Here is a 21,939-nt window from a genome sequence, read left to right as displayed (position 1 = left end):
TTTTTATTTCTTGTATAAAATCATTATAAGTGTAGACTAAGCAGTCCTGGCAGCTAGGATTTGCCATGCTGCCAAATCTCAAAGGAAAATAAAAGATACATTGTGCTCCATGAGAATAAAAATACAGCATATTAAAATTTGTGCTATGCAGGTAAAACAGTGCTGAGAGAAAAGTTATAGCATTAAATACTTCTAAAAGAAGAAAACCCTCAAATTATTAACCTAATCTCCCATCTTAAGAAACTGGAACAAGAACAGCAAAATAACTCCAAAGCAAGCAGAGAAAGGAAATAATAAAGATCAGAACAGATATCAGTAGGGGCGCCTGGGTGGCACAGTGGTTAAACGTCTGCCTTCGGCTCAGGGCGTGATCCCGGCGATCTGGGATCGAGCCCGACGTCGGGCTCCTCAGCTATGAGCCTGCTTCTTCCTCTCCCACTCCCCCTGCTTGTGTTCCCTCTCTCGCTGGCTGTCTCTGTCTCTGTCAAATAAATAAATAAATAAATCTTTAAAAAAAAGAACAGATATCCGTAAACTTGAAAATAGAAAAACAATAGTGAAACAAAGACCTCGTTCTTTGAAAATATCAATAAATCTCTAGTAAGGCTAACAACATTAAAAAAAAGGAGGGGGGCAGAGAGAGAGAAGACAAATTGCCTATGTCAGGAATGAAACGGGAGATATCACTACAGACCCTGCAGACACCAAAAGAATAATGGGGAATACTACAAACAACTCTCTACACATAAATTTGACAGTTTAGTTGAAATGAACTAATTCGTCAACAAGTACAAACTAACACAACTCATTCAGTGTGAAATAATTTGTATAGTCCTATAACTAAGAAAGAAATTGCATTCGTAATTTAAACTCCCCCCACACTTCCCAATTCATTTTATGTGGTTAGTACTGATACTAAAACTCAGCAAAGATGTTACAAGCTTTAAACAATAACAACAACAAAAACTACTGACCAATATCCTTCATGAACATATACACAAAAATACTCAATAAAATATTAACAAATTGAACCCTGTAACATGCAAAAAAGGGTAATATACAACAACCAAGTGGAATTAATTACACAACAAGTGGGATTAATTATAAGAATGCATTGGTGGTTCAATTGTTAAAAATCAAACAATACATTCCATTATTAACAGACTAAAAATCACATGATCATATCAACTAATGTAAAAAAACCCACTTGATAAACACAATGTTTTTATTATAAAAACTCATCAAACACAGCATAAAAGGGAACTTCCTTAACCTGATGTAAGGTATCTATAAACATGCCACAGCTAACTTAATACTTAATGGTGAAAGACTAAATGCTTTCAAAGACAAGATAAGAATGTGTACTATCAAATCTTCTATTTGCCATTGTACTAAAAGTTCTAGTCGGTGCATTAAGACAAGCAAAATAAATAAAAAGCATATAGGTTGGAAATGAAGAAATAAAAATCACCCGACTCCTCAATGATATGATTATCTATGTAGAAAATCCCAGGGAAATTGCAACAAAAGCTCTGAGGATAAATAATTGAGTTTAGCAAGGTTACATGTTACAAAGACAACATATAAATATCAATCATATTTCTTTTTTAAAAAATATTTTATTTATTTATTTGACAGAGAGAGAGAGAGAGCATACTCAGGGGGAGCAGTAGGTAGAGGGAAAAGCAGACTCTCCGCTGAACAAGGAGCCAGATGCAGGACTGGATCCTATGACCCTGGGATCACTACCTGAGCTGAAGGCAGATGTTTAACCAACTGAGCCACCCAGGAGACCCTATTAATCATATTACTCTATACAAGCAATGAACCATTGGAAGTAACATTAAAAAGCAGCAATACATATGATAGCTATATAAAAAAAAGAATACTTAGGTATAAATCTAACAAGATGTGCAAGATTTATATACTGATAACTACAAAATGATGATGAAAGAACAAATCTTTTACCTCTTTGGTTAGGTTTATTCCTAGATATCTTATGGTTTTTAGTGCGATTGTAAATGGGATCGATTCCTTGATATCTTTTTCTGCTGCTTCATTAGGTGTATAGAAACGCAACAGAGTTCTATACGTTAATTTTATATCCTACAACTTTGCTGAATTTGTGTATCAATTCTAGTAATTTTTTGGTGGCGTCTTTTATAGGATACTTATGAAAGAAATTGAAGAGGACGTAAAGAAATGAAAAAATATTCCACGCTCATGGATTGCAAATATTGTTAAAATCTCTATACTACCCAGGGGCATCTGGGTGGCTCAGTTGGTTAAGCATCTGCCTTTGGCTCAGGTCATGATCTTAGGGTCTTGGGATCTAGCCCTGTGTTGGGCTCCCTGCTCAGCAGGGGGTCTGCTTCTCCCTCTGCCTCTCCCCCTACTTGTGCTCTTTCTCTATCATTCACTCTCTCTCAAATAAATAAATAAAATCTTTTAAAAAATGTCTATGTTACCCAAAGCAATCTACACATTTAATGCAATCCCTGTCAAAATACCAACCACATTTTTCACAGAGTAGAACAAGCAATCCAGAAATTTATATGGAACCACAAAAGACCCAAATAGCCAAAGCAATCCTGAAAAAGAAAAGCAAAGCTGGAGGAATCATGATGCTGGACTTCAAGCTATGTTACAAAGCTGTAGTCATCCAGACATTATCAGATAAAGGGCTGGTATCCAAAATCTATAAAGAACTTATCAAATCAACACCCAAAGAACAAACAATCCAATCAAGAAATGGGCAGAAGACATGAATCAACATTTCTCCAAAGAAGACATACAAATGGCCAACAGACACATGAAAAAATCCTCAACATCAACCAGCATCAGGGAAATACAAATCAAAACCACAATGAGATACCACCTCACACCAGTCAGAATGGCTAAAATTAACAAGTCAGGAAATGACAGATGTTGGTGAGAATGTGGAGAAAGGGGAACCCTCTTACACTGTTGGTAGGAATGCAAGCTGGTATAGGCACTCTGGAAAACACTATGAAGGCTCCTCATAAAATTCAAAATGGGACTACCTATGATTCAGCAAATGCACTACTAGATATTTACCCAAAGGATACAAAAATACAGATTCAAAGGGCCACATGCACCCCATTTTTATAGTAGCATTATCAACAACAGACAAACTATAGAAATAGCCCATCAACTGATGAAGGGTGTGTATACACACACACACACACACACACACACACACACACACACGATGGGATATTATTTGGCCATCAGAGAGAACAAAATCTTGCCATTTGCAACAATGTGGATAGAGCTAGAGAGTATTATGCTAAGTAAAATAAGTCAGAGAAAGACAAATATCATATGATTTCACTTATATGTGGAATTTAAGAAACAAAACAGATGAACATAGGGGAAGGAAAAAAGAGAGAGAGGGAAGCAAACCATAAGAGACTCCTAACTATAGGGAACGAACTGAGGGTTGATGGAGGAAAGTGGGTGGGGATGGGCTAAATGGGTGATGAGTATTAAGGAGGGCACTTGTGACAAGCCCTAGGTGTCATATGTAAGTGATGAATCAGAAAATTTTACACCTGAAACCAATTTTACCATATATGTTAACTAACTAGAATTTAAATAAAAACTTAGAGGAAAAAAACCCCAAAAAACAAAATGATGATGAAAGAAAATTCTTAAAGAAACCTAAATAAATTTGGATGCCTGGGTGGCTCAGTCAATTAAGCGTCTGCCTTTGGCTTGGGTCATGATCCCAGAGTCTTAGGATTGGGTCCCGCATCCAGCTCCTTGCTCAGTGGGGAGCCTGCTTCTCCTTCTGCCTACTGTGTTTTCTTGCATGTGTGCTCTCTCTCTCTAACAAGTAAATAAAATCTTAAAAAAAAAAAACCTAAATAAATGAAGAGACATACTGTGTTTGTAGATTGGAAAACAATATAGTTAAGATATTTATTCTCCTTAAATTGATCTATAATTTAGCACGATTCCAGTGAAAATTCTAGCAGGATTTTTGTAGAGCTCAAAAAGCTAATTTTAAAATTTATGTGGAAAGACAAGGAACTAGAATTTATAAAACAACTTCAGAAAGATAAAGCGGAAGGCTCACAATCCCTAATTTTGAGACTTACTATACAGTTATGGCAATGAAGTTAGTGTGATATTAACAAAGGGACAGACATACAGATCAACAGAACAGAATAGAGAATCCAGAAATTGACCCACACAAATATGGGTGATTGATTCTTAATAAAGATGCAAAGGTAACTCAATGGAATAAGCATAACCTTTTCAACAACAGGCATTGGAAAAATTGGGTAGCCATGGACAAAGATTTGAACTTTGACTTAACTCATACCTTATATAAAAATTAACTCCAAAGGGATCATATATCTAAACATAAAACAAAACAAAACAAAAACCCTACAAATTTCAGAAGAAAACAGAAACTCTTTATGACATTGTGTTAAGCCAAGAATTCTTAGATAAGAAAGAAAATATCGATAAATTGAATTTCATGAAATTAAAACTTTTGCTCTGTGATAGACACTGCTAAGAGAATGAAAAAGACATTACAATCTGGGAGAAAATAATTGCAAATCATATATCCAACATCTAGAATATAAAAATAATTCTCAAAATCCGATAATAAAAAACAAACAACCCCATTAAAAATAGGTAAAAGATTTGAACAGACATATCAACAAAAAAGACGTATGGGTGGCAAACCAACCACATGAAAAATTCTCAACATTATTAGCCATTAGGGCAATCCAAATTAAATCCACAGTAAGGTGCTACTACACACCTATGAGAAAGACGAAAATTAAAAAAAAAACCCAAACAACACCACCACCAAAACCAACTGACAATATCAAGCACTGTCAAAAATGCACAACTAGAACTTTTATACATGTTGGTGGGAATGAAAAATGGTATAGCCACTATGGAAGAGAGCTTTGGAGTTTCTTACAAAGTTACATATATGTTTACCATATGATTTAGGAATCTTACTCCTAGGGGTATGTAAAATGAAAACTTCTATTCACACAAAAATGTAGTGAAATGAAAGCTTATATTCACACTAAAAATCCTGCATATCGATGTTTATAGCAGTTTTAGTCATACTAGCCCCCAATTAGAGACAACCCAGATGTCTCTTAATGGGTGAATAAACTGTGGTACATCTGCTGAATGGAATACAGCTCGATAATAAAAAGGAATGAACTATTGCCATGCCAACGTGATGAATCTCAAAGCCATGATGGGTAAAAAAAGCCAGTCTCAAAATGTTATATACTGTATAATTTCATTTATATGACATTCTGGAAAAGGCAAAACTATAGGGATATGACACAGATCAGTGATTTTTGTTACACGTAGCTCTTTGTTCACTGTCTGTAAGTTAAAATTTTGGGAGAGTTATTGCTACTTTTAGTCAAGCAAAAGAGACAACATGGGGAAAGATTTTTCTTACTTTCATATCAAAGGTGGCATATTGCTACGGTTCTTCTCAATATGAAAGAGTAAATTCATTGCCATCACCTTTAATTCAGAAATTGTCTGGAAGATAAAGTTTCTGAAATCAACAGATACTTATTAAAATATTCTATTCATTTGATAATTGGAAAGAAAGCTTAGATTGTAATAGTGATGCTTTCAAGGATTTTAATAATGATAAAAAACGAAGGTGTCAGATCTTTCTGATTTTTTAAAATAAAATAGAACTAATGAAAATTAGAAACTGAATGTAATATCTTTTGTCAGTTTAAGCCTTGTTACTCTCGTGGGGAGGATATGGGGAGGAAGCATGGAGGGACTGTGAACTCCTGTGATGTGGTTCGTAAACTTGGCTATGCATCACAATCACATGAGAGCTTTCTTATGACAGATTGCTGGACCCCACACCTCCAGCACGTTCTCTTTGGTAGACAGAACAGCAAAATGAACAATTCTGGTATACAACTGCCTTGCTGTTTCAGGCACTGCACCACCATTTTGGGGTAATTCTGCCAACTCAAGGGACCAGCCAAGGGATTTAGAAGGGAACAGGAATGCCAAGAAGCAGGGTGCATTATACTTCTTCAAGGTCATTGCTTAGTTTTCTTCAGGCCCTTGGACTAAACAAATGGATTTCTATCATATTTAAACTTTTGCTTATTCTCATAGTAGAAGAATCACAAATGACCTAGTCTCTATGTCACTGTCCAGAGAATTCTCTCTTCGGTATTAGGGAGTGGAGCCACATGCTCTCCTTTAATATTATAGATTCATGGTGCAACTGAATTTAAGTCACAGTGTTTCTGGAAAACATGCAACCACTATTATAAGTATTCTTGGCTACATTTCAGCTGCATGAGAATTGCTTTAACTATTCTTCCTGATTCTAACAATCTCTTCCCCTTTACTGTATTTAGCATTAACTTTGAATTACAGTGTATGGTTGAAAATAGATTTTCAGCCACAGTATAAATTTATAGATGAGGTTTCATAGCAGTTCAATTTCCTTTAAAGAAGGCATGGCATATTATCAATATTTAACTCTGTGCTTATTCACTCTGAGTAATTTACTTGCAATTATTAAGTTGCTGTACTGGGTTTCATTTCTATTAAGCACATTTTTTCCTCAAACAAAACACATCTGAATGGAAAATTTCCTTCTCCCACCTCAAACTTCATTGTCCCTGCAGTCAGGACCACAGCAAAAGGACCAATGAAACATAATCACAATTTACAGATGTCATGTATTTTATGAGTTGGAGATTTTAAATGTCCTATGAAAAAGATATGGAAACAGAAGGGACTTTAAAAATTATTCGATTTAGCTATTTTGTTTTACAGATTTAAAAAAAAGTTTGGGGCACCTGGGTGGCTCAGTCAGTTGAGTGTTTGACTCTTGGTTTTGCTCAGGTCATGATCTTAGACTTGTGGGGTCGAGCCCCACATTGGGCTCCATGCTTGGTGTGAAGTCTAGAGGATTCTTTCCCTCTCCTTCTCCTTCTGCCCCTCAGCACAGGCACACTCTCTCTCTTAAATAAAAAAAATAAATAATAAATAAATAATAAACAAACAAACATCTTTTTTAAAAAAATGAAACAAAAAGAAAAAATGTCTGAGATTCACAAAGCTTAGGTAACCTGCTTAGGGTCACAGGACTAAGCTACTGACTAAACTAGTACTAGAAATGGGCCTCCTAGTGGTTGGGAAAGTCAATACTAAAACAAATGAACTGAATCCTAACATTTCAAAGGATATATAAATTATTGTAATTCATTTAGGCCTATTTGATGGGGCTTTTAAAAATCTCATAATTCAGATATATTCTAATCAAAAAATAATGTACTGCAGAATTTAGATATTGATTTCCTTCCAAACAGTTCATTAAAATATTTGATTTAAACCAAATAAAAGCAATCATTAATGATGTATTCCTGCTGACTTCTGCTATAAATAAGTGGTACAGGGAGAACCTTGCCGAAGGAATGAAGAGCTAAAGTGAAGCCATAGGAGAAAGAGATGGTCCAATGGGAATGTATTTGGAATAAACTTTTTCTATAATAACTTTCTCAACATTTAACTTTCTCAATTTCTCAACATCCACATTTATTTTTCAGACTTATATTTTCGTTCACTCTATATGTTTTCACTGAATTTTAAGACACAGGTGGATAAATGTTTCTATTGGTGGCAATAATACATTTTTATGGCAAATTAATATTCTAATTGAAGAGGGAGAGGGGGAGAAGCAGACTCCCTGCTGAGTGTGGAACCTAATGTGGGGCTCTATCCCAGGACCCTGAGATCATGACCTGAGCCGAAATCAGACTTTTAACTGACTGAGCCACCCAGGTGCCCCAGACCTAACATGTAATTTGTGTTTACTATTTATAATTACTGCTTAATGTATATATGTTATTTAATCCTTAACACCACCTAATAAGGTAGTTCTACTTATTACCAATATTGCCATTTTCCAGATGAAAAAATAAAGGCAGAGCAAGGTTAAGCTACTTGTTTAAGATATTCAGCTCCTAATTGGTAGAGCTGGAATTGGATTTAAAAGCAAATTCTTAATCATTCCATTCTTCCTCTTAATCAAAGCTCAGGTTAGAAATATTTAAAAAGAAAGATAATTTATATGAATCAAAACAAATTACTCATGGAAATTAAAAACACATGCAAACTGAGAAATTTAGTAGATGCACTGAGATATTAGTCCATCCGGCATTTTGAGTAACAATTACTGTTATTATAGCTTCTGTTAACAAAAACCTGAGATTTTAGTATCTGAGAAATGTAGGGATATAAAACATTTTATGAGATGATGTGGCCCATTCTTTGTCTTAAACTCAGGATGACTAGAACAACAATCTTGAAAGTCAAACTTCTGGGTTCTTTTTTTCAACAAGTATTTACTTGTTACTATTATGAATGATTTAAAGAATTTTGAGATATAGCTCTTGTCTTCATGGTACTTACTACTAGGAAAACTTGTCATTCACATTGCACATTAGATAACCATATATATCAACACAGGGTAATTAGATTTAGTTAAGTATCACAATGAACACTACCCTTGTAATCCCTTACTAGATGAATTCAAGCAGGGCTAGAACAGTGTGGATTATTTATGAGAAGTTTCATGAAGGAGGTGAGCTTGAGTTAGAACCTGAATGCTGGGTAAGATGAAGAGAGTGGTGAGGTGGGCTTACTAAGTTCGAAGTAGGATCAGCTTGGTATGTTTAGGAGACTGTGAGGAGACAGCTGTGGCTGAAACAAGGTAGTGCAGAGAACAGTTATGTGGGTGGGGTTGGGTGTACTCTAAGGTTTAGGAGTTTAGATCTTAAAGCAGCATAGGATTATGAGAGGCCGTGAGGTGATGTTAAAGTGTTTTAGGATGATAATAACAAAGATACAGAGAATAGATTGGAAAGGAACAATCTCAAGTTTAGGAGAATAGTTAAGAGACTACAACACAAATCCTGTTATGGAACAGAAGATATGAAATAGGATGGATTGTGTATGTCTCCTGCAGAGATGTCAGTCAAGCTAACTGATATCAGGGCTATTCCCTGGGGTGGTGAGTTCAGACAGAGTCGCAACAAACTATATCAAAAGAGATAAGAGTTCCAGAGCTCAAAATTCAAGACACCAAATCTATTTTCAGCCCAACATAGGGCTGAGAAGCAGAGATAAAGCCAAAAGGAGCTGGGTAAAGTCAAGACCTGACCAGGGGGTGAGGAGATGGGATGAGGGCAAAGTGAGAATTCTGGGAGAAGGGCGAGAGTTTCCCTGTAGAAATAACTAGGTTGGCTAAAGCTCTTCTGCTTCATAGCCTACCAATTAGTCATTCTGAGCAGAGGATGGATAGACAATCATCACTCTGGCTTATGAAACGTTAGGAAGCCTGCTGTAGTGGCCAGCAGTCTTGATGGGCATTTGACCATAGTTTTGAGGACCTTGGAAAACCTAGATTGGTTCTAGGGGCTTTCTCAGGACTTTGCTTTTCTCTGAAATGACAGAATATTTTGGATGACCACAAGTTTTGCATGATCTGAGTTTTTTTCATAATAATTTTTTATTATGTTACGTTAGTCACCATACAGTATACCCTTAGTTTTTGATGTAGTGTTCCACTGATTCATTATTTGGGTATAACACCCAGTGCACCATGCATGATCTGAGTTTTGAACCTCAGAGAGACTGCAAGATGGAAACGAATTCAAGAAAATTGTAAAGCTGGATCAAGATGTTTAAAAATAGATAAAATCTAAAATTAAAATCATATAATTTTAGAGCAGAAAGGGACCTTCGAAATTATTTATAGTTCCCCACCTACAGTCTAAGCTAGATTCTCAAAAATAACATTCACTATTGTTTTAAAAGTGCTTTTATATCATCAAGAATATTTCTATATATTTTATAGCATTTGAATCTTCCCTTTTGTAATAGACTGGACCCACAGAGAAATCCTTTTTTTTTTTTTTTTTAAAGATTTATAATGAATCATGGAACTTTACTGCAAAAACTAGGGATGTACTGTATGGTGACTAACATAATACAATTAAAAAATATTATTATTAAAAAAACCCACAAAGATTTATTTATTTTAGAGAGAGTGAAAGAGGGAGCATGGTAGGGGGCATGGGGGAGAGGCAGAGGAAGATGGAGAGAGAAACTCAAGCAGACTCCGTGCTAAGCACCAAACCAAAGCAGGGCTGGATCTCATGGCCCTGAGATCATTACCTAAGCCGAAACCAAGAATTGGGCGCTCAACTGACTGTGCCACCCAGGTGTCCCTCACAGAGAAATGGTTAAGTTTATAATAATAAACTACCATGCATCTTATTATAAACCCTACTGCCATGATAATATTCATTAAGGAACAAAATAAATTGAGATACTTAGATATAGATGATGGTATAAAAAATAATTAAGATCCACTGCCAAAAAATACAAAAAGTTGTTTTAAATGTTGTATTTGAGAATTCCAATGGGAAATTTCTAGCGTCGTTAATACTACTATTCTACTGTTGTGCCCCATGTGTAAGTACACATGCGATATTTAAACAGTAACATCTCATCTGTTGCTGCCGGGGAGAAGAGCTGACAGGGCTACAGGAAGTCATACAGATCCAGTGATGAACGTACCAGTGGCAGACATTTTTAAGAAGCATAGAAAAAGAAAATTTTTACTTTAAATCTGAACGTTGACCATGCCCAGAGAAGGACCGGGGATATTCACCTATTAAATTTTCAGTCTGGCAGGAGCAAATGAGCAACCATAAACATTAAGGTAATAAAAGAGAGATCCATGAGGGATCAGGATTTTCATTAGCTACACCTGGCTAAGCTTTTCATCAGCTCTCTATCTGGAGAGGAAGTGACACTAACACCAGGACCAAAGAAACCTAATCAATATTATTTTTAGTTTGTATATATGTATTTATGTTTAGAAATATAATTATCATCTCATTATTCTATTATCCCTGTAAGTGAGAGAGGTAGGATTATGAGCTGAAGACATTGGATTAACTGTAACAGAGTTTTCTTCAGCAAGTTGAGTACCTCCTGGCTCATTTGCTTCACTGTTTCTTCTCATTAATTTGAGCATGAGAAATATTCTTAAAACCATAGTACAGAGTCAATCACAGAGACTAATCTGAAATAAAATCATATTTTTTCTCCACATAAAAAAAGACAAAAACAGTATCAACGCATCCTAACCAACCTGTTTTCCCCGGAGAATACATTTTCTGCCACAAAATAGCTGTACATCCCATCTTGTTCTAATTATAGTTTAAGTCATACAATGAACTGTGAAGAGAAGGTTACATGCCAGTGTGCCTTGTCCTCATACTAAACAGCTTTGGAGCACACTGCAGTAAATGTCAGTTTGTCAGTCCTTGTTTAAAATATGATTCTTGGGGATCCTTTGGAGGTAGCCAACTACAACTTCAATGCTATTAAGTTATTCTTTGTTTCTTCTTTTCGATATTGTTGGGTAACTTTAAATGTGCATCAGTTTCCAATATAAGCCCTCATATATTACAGATTTATAGTAGCATTCTCTGTTTTTTTGCAGTAAAACTATGAAAGTAAACTTACGAATCATCTGCTCAGTGTGCAAGCAGAACGACACATTTAAATTGTGTGGACATCACTGACCAACTAGTTAGTAATGTAAGAAATTGTCTAAAAAAAAATTCTGATCTGGATGTCTGTCTTGCTGAATTAGCTAATTTAGGGAAATGGCTCCAAGAAAGAGAGATGAGTAATACGCATGCCCAAGATGATAGAAGGATGTGAATCATTTCTGTAAAAGCGGAGCCTGTCCCTCCAGTCTTACAAACATTCAAGGATGATTTTACATGGGATGAATGAAAACATTTGTGCCTTGCTGGTTCAGAAAGAGAGCTGCAGATTACAATGAAAGGTTTGCCACCACAAGGTTTTCTCATTAGAAATCCTCATTTATTTAACAATTTAGCTATACACTCAGGTTTGCGTTGGACTCCTGGGGCCTGAGTCACATGCAATGATTAGTCAAGATAAACTCTAATAGGAAATGTCCATGGACCATTTAGATTTGTAGGAATGAGAAAAAAATGACCCAGGCTAAAAACTAGTGGTGTATATGGGATACACAAGGGAGGATGTCTTCTGGTGAGTGAGAGGCACGCCAGGGACATTTGGTCTTCTTGTCTCTGCAATTTATTAAAATTGGTAAAAGGGAAGTTACTATTTGTCTCCAATATAAGTCAAACCTCCACGAGAAAAATATATTAAGCCTGAAAATAAACCTTTCCCCACTGCCACTAAGTACTCCTACTTGTCTAGTAGCTAATCCTTGAATTTGTGTGTATCTATCTTGTAATGACTGAAATGAGAAAAAAATGGTGCCTGAAATGCAAACATCACCAGCTTTAATGCATAAAAAAGAGCAAAGGGAAATTTGAAACATTTTCGTATAGTCAGACTTAATGGCACTTAGTCCAATGATTATTCTTTTCTAATTTTTTTTTGATTACAGATATAAATGTTCTGGAAATCCCACACTGCATTGGCCATCTTTCTTTACTACCTGTCTAGGAATGCACAAGTTTGGAGTTTATGGAAATTCCTTTTTTGATTTAGTGCCATGTGGAATTTGCTGAGAAGAAAATATGATTCTGTGTTTCTCAAAAATAAAAAAGTTGATAAATTCTTTGGAAACCAATCAGTGATGAGAAGCTACATTTAAAGAGAAGAGTGAGGCGTCCCTTCATAAACCTATGAGCATTATATAAGTCACGTATTGTGCAGTGGAGATAGTTAAGTAGAATAGTCCCACATGAAGCCATGGTTTTACTATTAGAATTCCCAAATGAGAGAAGATGAAGCCTGGAAAGGAATGGCCTCCTGGGAGAAATCCAGGTGTGCCAGATAGTTTTTTTATTAACTTAAATTTTTAAAAAAATTTTTTTAAATATTTTAATAATACACATCATTTCCAGAGTATTTTCTATGTACCAGTCACTGTCCTAAGTATTTCACATGCTCTATACCAGGCTTCGCGCTAAACACTTCTCATTACGTAATCACAGTGACACTATGAGGGAGGCACAGTTCTTACTGTGTCCATTTTGCAGGTGTTTTGCCTAGCTTCAGAGCGTATGTTCGACATGCAATATTGTAGACATTGGAGCAATAAATGCTCTGATTTATGAAAAGCAAACAAATCTTTTATGTAAAATTACTTAAACTGAGCAAATTTGGGTTCCAGTTCGGTGCTGCTGCATCAGGGCTCACCACTGCTCTTGGAAGTCCCATCCAGCACAGGGCATAGTTACTTAATAAGGAGAATTATGAAGTTTTTTCTTGTTCTCCCACTTCCTCCTCTTCTTTTCTCCTCCTTACACTCATGTCATAGTCCTCATCAACATTATACATTCTTGGCTTTAAGAATTATTTAGTTCAATACTGTTCTGAAATTTCAATTCTCCTTTTAACATTCCCACCTAGTGCTTGAATACTTCCCAGCAGGGAAGATTTCTCCCTACTGGTGCTGCTGATTCCATTTTGGACTGCTCTGACAGTGAGGAATTTATATTATATTAAAGCTAAGAATTTCTTTCTGTGACTGAGTTTTACTCCCTATTTCTAGTATAACCACATGGCCTCACAGGATAAGCCATTCTCAAAATGCATTTGCTGAGTAGATCAAGTATATTTTCTACAGAACAAGGCATTTGTTAAGTAACTATGGTAAAAATTTCATGATTTTGTACTATTGGTAAATGGGAAGAGGACAGATGAGGAGAGGAGAGGGGGGCAAAGGAGAAAGAATTTTAAAAGCTTTAATGCAGACTATTTTGAAATGAATGCAATGCTATTCTTCTATGAAGACCCAGCAAGCAAGTGGTTAAAAACAGAAGGCCACAGGGGCGCCTGCGTGGCTCAGTCGTTAAGCGTCTGCCTTTCTGCCTTCGGCTCAGGGCATGATCCCAATGTTCTGGGATCAAGCCCCACATCAGGCTCCTCTGCTGGGAGCCTGCTTCTTCCTCTCCCACTCCCCCTGCTTGTGTTCCCTCTCTCTCGCTGGCTGTCTCTCTCTCTAATAATAAATACATAAAAAAAATCTTTAAAAAAGAATAGAAGGCCACAGAATTTCTCAGATACATCAAAAAGTCTAAAATCTTCAACTAGGCTGGGTTTTTGTTGTTGTTGTGGGGGGGGTTGTTTGTTTGTTTTTGCAAATGATACCATCACATGCTTGCTTAAAGACAGCTATCTCAAGACCAAAGAGAGGGCTGTTTTTTTGTTTTCTTTTTTTTTTTTTTTTTTTTAAGATTTTATTTATTTATTTGAGACAGAAAGAGAGAGAAGCGGCTGTTTTTCTATACTGGATTCCTGTTATTGTTAGTTTACTTAGTAAACCTTTTTTTCATACATTTTACACATAGTACAGTGGCCAATTTCAGGATTGAATATTACCAAAGTGTAAGTTAATGGGATCTGATGATTTACAGAGAAGTTTAAAAATATTTTCATATTGTTATTATTCTTTCTGAGGTATAGTAATTGTCCACACAATCCAATTTCAGTTATATTGTTTCAGTTTTTAAAATGTGGTACTAATAATGCTCATATTATAGTAATAGTACCTAACACAGAGTTAAGTACATATTAAATATTCAATAAATACTTGTCTAATGTAACTAAGTTAAATTAAATTAGGTAATAGATTAATTTTTATGCAGACTAGTTGACCTTACAGAGTTGATGAAAAATGTTTTGAAGTCTAAATTGTTTTTTTTTGTAATTTATCAAAAAAATTTATTCATTATGCCAATTAATCAATAATAAAGGTGGGTGTACTTGTTTTTTCTATTTCAACTTTTTATTTAAATTCTAGTTAGTTAACATATATGGTAAAATTGGTTTCAGGTGTAGAATGTAGTGATTCATCCCTTGCATATAACACCCAGTGCTCATCACAACAAATGCCCTTAACACCCATCGCTCGTTTAGCCCATCCTCTACCCACCTCCTTCCATCAACCCTCTATTTGTTCCCTATAGTTAAGAGTCTCTTATGGTTTGCTTCCCACTCTCTTTTTTTTTTCTTTCCTCTATGCTCATTTTTTTTGTTTCTTAAATTCTGAATTATGTTTTAATTTTAGCTGGACACCACACAAGGACCTAAAGGGAACACAGATGTAAGACTGGAATAGTTTAGACCTGACACCATAAAACTCCTAGAAGAATACATAGGGAAAAATTTCTTCAACATTGGTCTTGGCAATGATTTTTTGGACGTGACACCAAAAGCATAAACAACAAAAGCAAAAATCAACAAGTGAGAGTATATCAAACTTAAAAGCTTCTGCGCAGCAAAAGAAATAATGAACAAAATAACTCAATATCCAAAAAACCAAACTGATCTAAAAAGTGGACAGAGTATCTGAAGAGACATTTTTCCACAGAGGACATATAGATGGCCAAGGAGTATATGAAAAGACACTAAACATCACTAATATCTAAGGAAATGAAAACCAAAACCATAATGAGATATCACCTCATACCAGTTAGAATGGCTATCATCAAGAAGAGATAACAAGTGTTGGAATGAATATGGAGAAAAGAGAACCCCTCTACACTCACATTCTTGGTGGGAATGTAAATTGCTTCAGCCATTATGGAAAACAATATGGTGGTTTCTCAAAAAATTAAAAATAGAGCTTACCATATAATCCAAAAATTCTGTTTCTGAGTATATACCTAAAGGGAGTGAAGAAGGGATTTCAAAAAGATATATGCACTCCTATGTTTATTGTAGCATTATTCACAGTAGCCAACAAATGGAAACAACCTAAATGCCTGACACTGGATGAATGGATAAAGATGTGTGTATACATACACATATTCACAGAGTGGAATATTATTCAGCCATGAGAAAGAAGGACATCTTGCCATTTGTGACAACATGGTTGGACCGTGAAAGCATAATGCTAAGTGAGATAAGCTGGATCAAGAAAAGCAAATATAGATAATATCGTTTATATGTGGAATCTAAAAAAGCCCAATAGGTAAAAACCATAAAATGGTGGTTAACAGGGGCTGAGGATTGGGGTGATAGGCAAGATGTTGTTTAAAGATACAAACTTGCAATGAATAGTAAACAAGTCCTAGAGATCTAATGTACAATATAGTGAATATAAACAACAATATTCTATTATAATCATCAAACTTGCTAAGAGACTAGATATTAATTATCATAACCACTAAAAGGAAATGATAATTAAGTGATATGATAGAGGTGATAATTATTGTTACAGTGACATATTATAATATATAAATGTATCAAATAAATATATTGTGTACCTTATTTTATGCAGTGGTATATGTGTATTTGTGTATCAAGTATATCAAGTATATTTCAAAAAAATTGAAGTATTTCAGTGAATACCACCACTCCAATAAGGAAGTCACATAAAAATGTAGTATGGAAATAGTACTAACTTGAAACTTGGAAACAAATGATAGGAGTGAAGCTATTAAAAACCAAACACGTAGTAAATAGCTTAACTTCTCTGAACCTCCAATTTCTTTATCTATAAACTCATGATGACAATAGTTTAATCCAACAAACAGTGGGATAATTTAGTTATCAAAGTTACCAAACAGTAAGTGTCCCATTGTATTATTTAGTAGAATTAAATTAAGTGTGTAGAAGAAGTTCTGGAAAGACCCAGAGTGGATGCCTTTGGTCAGATGGGTGCTTGGATTATCCCTACATTAAACAAATATTTATTGAGTTTATATAGTGCAGCTATTTATTAGCATTTTAACTCCTTATTTTTTCTTTTGATGTATAATTTTTTAATTGTGGTCAAATATACATAATACAAAATTAATCATTTTAACCATTTTTAAGTATTCAGTTTTATGACATTAAGTATATTCACTTTTATTTTTAGTATAAGGCTGGTCCATTCTATTTTAAAAACTTAAAAAATTTTAATTGATGTATAGTTGACATCAGCCCTCCATTATTAAAAACAGTTCAAAGCAGGAATAATTTTCTGAAAGTTAATTAGAAATGAAAAAGCAAAGAAGTGAGAACTTCAACTCCCCACTCCTGCCAAATTCTGAAAAGCTGACCAAAATGAGTAGAGGAGGGCATATTCACCTAAATTTACAGTGAACAGTATGCCAAACACTGATGTCCACTTCTAAAAATAATAAGTCCAAGATTAAATTATAATGGTGACCAACTTGCTTTTCCGTAAATTGGGCAAAAACTTGTTTGTTGCCAAATTATCTAGAGTCCTTGCAAAAGTTGCCTAGTGTTTATATTTTTGTAAGACTTTTTTAATCTAAAAGTTTAGAAATCATAAAAGCTCTTGGTTAGACTCTGGAAAAGATGGTCATCGTAAGTTCAGGGAATGTAAGAGTCACCTTAGGGTTGAGTAACGTATCCTTCATGTCAAAGGCAGTCTATTGCAGAAGTGTTTCGTATTGTCCACAGGAAATGTTGGGAAGGCTCTTTCCCTGACAAAAACTGTGGCATGCAGAATCTTCTCTCTCCACAGGTGAAAAGAATGGTGCTTGGGTAAGTGATGTATATAGTGCTAAATAAATCTAGTCCTTTGAGAATCTTTGGCTTGAGGGCTGTTTTACCAAAAGAACTCACATACCCAATGACATCAAACATAGGTGTTTCACGAACAGTCATATTAGCTTCCTAGTTAATTTGTTTTGCTAGAAATTTATTTTTATTCAAAATTTCCAATTTGACTATTTACATTAAGATTAACAGTGACTGTGCAGCAATAATAGTAGTAGTAACAGTGACAGGCACAGACAGCTTGTTTGTTAATGCAGTCGATGTAACCAAGGGGCATTTGATAAACTAGTAGGTGTTCTTGGGAGTAGTCAGATAATATCAAGGGAAAAAAAGAGATTTTGTTGAGAAAAGGCAGGACTTATTAGAAAGATCGACTGATATCAGGACCCCACAATGAAAACAGAGAACATGAAGTTGTAGTAAAGAGAGTGGTATGTATAGGGTGCCAGAAGTCCTGAGTTTGAGACTAGATAGTCATTTACTAATGTTGTGCCATTGGATAAGTCATTTAACTTCCTTGATCCCAAGTTTTCTTATTTCTTAAGTATGAATAATAATAACTGGTGCTTTCCCTACCCATGCTAGCATTCAATCTAATAAGACAGGGTTCTCCCAGGATATAAATGTCACTCATCCTGAGACAGGAAAGGGGGTAGGTATTGGAATGCAAAAGAGAGGGGGAATGTCTTCCCTTTCAGAGTTAGGTGATGGGGGTGGAGAGGGCGTAGGTTGTTCCGGGCCTCTGTACTAGAGACCCTTCTGGAGCTAGACAATCTGTGGCACTATTGATGAGCAGTAAGGCACACGCTGTGGGTGTTGCTTAAAAGAGCTTTAGGAACTAACTTGCTGAAACGCTGAGACTCTCAACCTAGAGTAGCACTAACCTGATACCACTCAACAGATTTCCACTCGAACCTGGAGAGTCTGCTGAACCACGTGTGCGCCAGCAGCAACAGTCAAAAACACTTCAACTCCTCAGTTATTTGATAATTTTTTCCTGGTTTCTCTCCTTTAGGTGATAGTAACCAAGTTGCTTGACTTCCTAAGGTGCAGAGTAATCCATCTGTTGGAGTTACAACAGGAAGGGAGACCCTGAGAAGAGAAAAGGGATATCCTTGCAACAAGTGGGATGGGAGCTCAGAATCATTTTATTAAATGATTAAATATTAAAACGAGTGGTCTCCATTTTGTATTCTAATGTAGTTATGAATAGATTTGTGTACATATGTGTGGTGTGTGTGTGTGTGTGTGTGTGCACCTACAATTGTCTTTTGGAAACCCTGAAGTATAATGAAAACTCTTCGCACAGTCGTTTGGCTGTATTACTCAAACACATAAACAACTTGGAAGTTGGGAGTAATATTTGGAGGATATAAATGATTTAAGTGATGAAAATAACATCGGAGGGTAGGCCATGAGGAACACCTGAAATAGAGGGATTTCATTTATTTCAAAAAAGAACACTTGGTAGAAGGAAGCTATTATGGACTGAACCGTGACTCCTTCTGACTCTCCCCCAATTCCTACGTTGAAGCCTTAACTCCTAATGTGACTGAATTTGAAGATAGGGACTTCAAGGAGGTAACCAGGTTACATGAGGTCGTAACTTATAGTGGGCCTCTACTCAGGTAACACTGGTGTCTTTATAAGAAGAGGAAGAGACATCAGAGCTCTCTTTCTCCCTGTGCATGCAGAATAAAGGCCAGAGAGGATACAGTAAAAAGGCAGCCATCCACAAGCCAGAAAGAGAGCCTTCATCAGAAACCAACCGTAACTGGCACCTTGATCATGTTAGAACTGCGAGAAATACATTTCTGTTGTTTAAGGCACTCAGTCATGTTATTTTGTTATGGTGACCCAAGCAGATTAAAACAGAGGCCTTCCTGTTTGGATGGCACCAAGGCCGATTTGTGACAATTGTGGCCAAGTGGGAAGTAGTACACCTGACCGTCCTTGATTAAATATCGTTGGAGTGATGGATCGAGTTGTAGAAGCAGAGGGTGGTAATTTGTGGACATGATAAATTATGAAGGCAATAGTAACGACAGCAAAAAGTATCTTTAGAGTCGTGAGGCTGTCCAGCATAGTAGGGAAGTGTATGGTGTCTGGTGCCCGACTGTCTGGGTTCAGAACCCACCTCCAACACTTGCTAGTTGTATGACCTTGGGCAAGTTAAACTGTAAGATGGTATAACTACAATACATCTTCTCTATAGTATACCTACAGTACACCTACTATGAAAGTTCATTATAAGGATTGGCTGCATTAATATATGCAAAGTGCTTAAATTAATGCCTGAGCATTATCAGTGTGAGTTATTATTAATAAGAAAAATATTACAATGGCTTGCACTTACAAGAATTTTCCTTTTCAGGGGCGCCTGGGTGGCTCAGTCATTAAGCGTCTGCCTTCGGCTCAGGGTGTGATCCCGGCGTTCTGGGATCGAGCCCCACGTCAGGCTCTTCCGCTGGGAGCCTGCTTCTTCCTCTCCCACTCCCCCTGCTTGTGTTCCCTCTCTCGCTGGCTGTCTCTCTCTCTGTCAAATAAATAAATAAAATCTTAAAAAAAAAAAAAAAAGAATTTCCTTTTCACTTTCAGAGTCTCATCATTAGAGTAATACTCACTAACTACCCTAGAAAGCACTTAGCCCTACATCATATAATTCTCACTTTCACAAACCACAAAAATACTCACTTTTGTTTTCAAATGAAAATCATTAAAATATATATAAACTCATTACCTTTTTTCCTAAGGACATGAAATAGCAGGTTTGAATCCTAGGTGGCCAACAAAAGAACTCTACTATAATGATTTTTATATTCTCTGGGAATTGATATCATCTTAGGGCTTAAATCCTGGAGGATGCCTCATCCCCAGTATTGTAATTTCTTTTGTCTCAGTGACATAAAACTTTGTGTCATAAAACTGAATAGTAATTTGGATAAATCAATATCAAGGAAAAGAACATGCTCTGATGTTCCCAAACTGGGGTGGACCTAGAAGGGTAATGGCCAGTTGTCATGGAGCTCACGCCAAAGGGGTGATTCATGCCTTCTCTCTGGGACTCATTCAATTCAATCTCACTAGAATCCTTGGTGCTTATAATTACTGAAAAGATTAATCTAATGGGTATATGTACTAGGAAGTGGTGGAATTTGTATAACCTACACTGTAGGTTTCCAGAAAAATTCACAGCCAAAGTGTTATATTAGGAAAGCAGAGCCAAATGATGGAAGAATAAGTTATCTTTTCTTCATGTTAGGACTTGAGTGATTAACCTTAGTTAGCTTGGTTAGCTCATCTGCTAAACTGTATTCTCCTTCGAGATGAATTTCCTAGTAAAACTGTTCGTGTTGGTCATTACAGACTGACAATGGTTTCTGTCTCATCCTAACACACTTGTAAAGAAACCTCTCTCTGACAGCTTTCTATTGCTAGGCTAATGGAACTGCCCGAGTTTATGATTATAAATGGCCTGTGGTTAGCCTTATTGGTTTTGGCATGTAAATCCTCCTATTTAAAACCTCTTACTTTTTTTCTAAGTCTCCATCAGTAGTTTTGGCAGACTGCGTTCATGATTCTTACCTAAAACATCTATTTTGTACCTGACACTTGGAGGTGTTCAGTGAACAATAATAAAAACAATTTTATTCTAAAGTAAAAAATTTTTTAAATTTAATTATTTTATTATTATCATTATTAGGTTGTTTGTAATGCAGTCTTACTATGGGAAACTTATTTTTTTCTTGAGAAAAAGACATTTTCTCTAACTGGACAGTATACCAGAAACACCATCATTTTGAATATTAGGAAAGGAAGATGACAATGATTTTCTAGAAATTCATTTACATATTAACATAATGCAAAGTGAAAAAGAATTCTGACAATTATGACTATAACATTTTTTATTTCTAAATCTTTGTTCTCTACTATATTGTTCCATTTGGTTATTCAATGTCTGAGCAAAACTCAATTCCTCACATGCTGAATCTAACTGTCTGCAGTTTTCAATGAACTATCTTCCTGGTCAGCCCTATTTGAAGAATTAGCAATATCTTTGAAAGATTTCTCAATTTTTATTCAAATGATCCAAAAATGCAGTGATATCTACTTATTTATCCTTTGAAATAACACACATTTTCCCAATATGTCCATTCCTGCCCTTTCTTTGCGCTATCAACCCCAGGCCAGGGCTTCCACTAGTTCACATTGTGTCTCGCTCTGCTGCTCACTGCCAGTAACCCCCCAGTCGTCTTAAGCTGCCATTTTCAGATGCATTTAACTAGAATAACTCTTTCATTATTTCTCTCTCAATTGCCTTTACACTGCAAGCAA

General features: G+C 35.8%; 1 protein-coding gene across 4 annotated transcripts in view; it reads right to left on the bottom strand.

Annotated features, from left to right (window-relative positions):
- DCBLD2 (discoidin, CUB and LCCL domain containing 2) overlaps positions 1 to 21,939 on the bottom strand; it is a 688,558-nt gene that overhangs the window by 100,625 nt on the left and 565,994 nt on the right. The window contains exons 1-2 of one of the 4 annotated variants that reach the window (XM_044381345.3): positions 19,961 to 20,110; positions 18,489 to 18,696 (exon numbers count right to left, since the gene is read on the bottom strand). The exons of 2 other annotated variants lie outside the window; for them this stretch is intronic. The gene's annotated coding sequence lies outside the window, so the exon portion shown is untranslated. Of the gene's footprint in view, positions 1 to 18,488; positions 18,697 to 19,960; positions 20,111 to 21,939 lie in introns of those variants that run through there. One more of the 4 variants, XM_057306592.1, reaches the window with a different exon arrangement.

Source organism: Ursus arctos, unplaced genomic scaffold (genome assembly GCF_023065955.2).
Source record: "Ursus arctos isolate Adak ecotype North America unplaced genomic scaffold, UrsArc2.0 scaffold_4, whole genome shotgun sequence".
In the NCBI taxonomy this organism is placed as follows: Eukaryota; Metazoa; Chordata; class Mammalia; order Carnivora; family Ursidae; genus Ursus; species Ursus arctos.
The sequence above is the reverse complement of the archived record's forward strand: the minus strand, read 5'-3'. Positions and strand labels throughout refer to the sequence as shown.